Source organism: Antrostomus carolinensis, unplaced genomic scaffold (genome assembly GCF_000700745.2).
Source record: "Antrostomus carolinensis isolate BGI_N321 unplaced genomic scaffold, ASM70074v2 scaffold22246, whole genome shotgun sequence".
Taxonomy (NCBI): Eukaryota; Metazoa; Chordata; class Aves; order Caprimulgiformes; family Caprimulgidae; genus Antrostomus; species Antrostomus carolinensis.
Window position 1 is genome coordinate 12291 of NW_010324263.1, and position 1496 is coordinate 13786.

Genomic DNA, 1496 nt, shown 5'->3' on the forward strand with positions numbered 1-1496 from the left:
GGCAAGCACATGGTAAAACCATGCATTTACCTCCATTCCTGTGCGCCAGTGGAGGTAAATGCACAGCCAAGGGAACCCTGAGGCTGGGGTTGTTTCAAGGGAGGGCAGGGACCTTCTGAAAGGGAGAAGCCAGATTAAAGGGGAGTCATAATCCTCAAATATGCAGTAGCAGCATGAGAAGAGAGGATTGCTCAAAGAAAGAGAGTGTCTCCCTCAAGAAAGTGTCTCACCGCTGGCAGGCTGGATGTGGGCTCATGTCCCTATCTTTTCCTTCTCTGGCCGGGGCAAGAAGCAGACTTTCATCGGAGAGCAGGGGACGGACAGCTGGCTGGCAGGATGAAACCAGACCTTGTCGGTCAAAGCTCTCACTCTGATCTCACTTGCAGGCAGGACCCTGCATATCACCAGTGATTCTGGGCTTCAAGTCTCAATGACTTGTACAACCTGAAACCTGGTCATGCATCCACACTCTGATGCATTTGTTGCACTTGCTTGGACATTAAGGTGGGTTTGTGGGGCTTTCTAGCATGCTAGCCAGATGCTTCACAGCCATATCCCAGTCATATCTTTGAAGCACCAGAGAAGTCTATATCTCATCCTTCCCCAGCTCAAGTTAGCAGGATTAATTGGTTATTCAAGAGTCCCTTCCCCCATCGACAGAGTGGCAGGAAAATAATTATAAACCTGCTTTTTATATATACCAGCTAGCAGACAGGATCAATACACAAAGGGACTCTCTGATTTCTGACATGCCTAAGCCCTCAGATGACTGGTTTTTTGCACCATATGGCTCCATCACTTGATAAATAGTGTCCTAGATATGCTTGTTGTTTTACAGTCTGACACCAAATTAACTTGGGAGGATGGGCATATACAGCCACAGTTTCTGTGCTGTTGCCACTGTTTCTGAGGTCTCCAGACCTATCATAAGCAGCTGTATTTTTGCAGCCCCCTCCAGCCCCCCTCCCCGAGACCAGCTACCAAAGGGATTAAATGTGGTGTGTTTTCTATTGCAGTGGCTTAATCACTAAGCAAAGCGCTCATCCCCTGACCACAAGGTCAAGGAATTATCTTCCTGACAGATAATGCAGCCAAGGCTTGGAAAGAAATGAGGACCTGAACTGTGATTGGAAGCACAAAGGCCATGGCTTTATTGCTGTTTCTGGGAGAGTAACACCACTAAGATGCTATGAAAGTGCAGCGTGACTTTTCCCACCTGCCCCGAGATGCCTCTTGATGGCAGGGGAAGATAAACACAGGAGAAATGGTATTCAGCTTTGTGCATACACGTCCCCCTCCCATAAACACCCCTTATGCCAAACCTGTCCCTCTGAGAGCAAAAGGTCTTGGTAGTTGGATATATTTGTCAACGTGCACTACAGAGAGAACGTTATGCAGGAAGAGCTTTTAATAGACTGTGAAGAACCAACTGAGCACTAAGTCTGGGTCAGAAAATAAGTGACCTTGAGGGAAACACCTATATCTAGAAATATGGT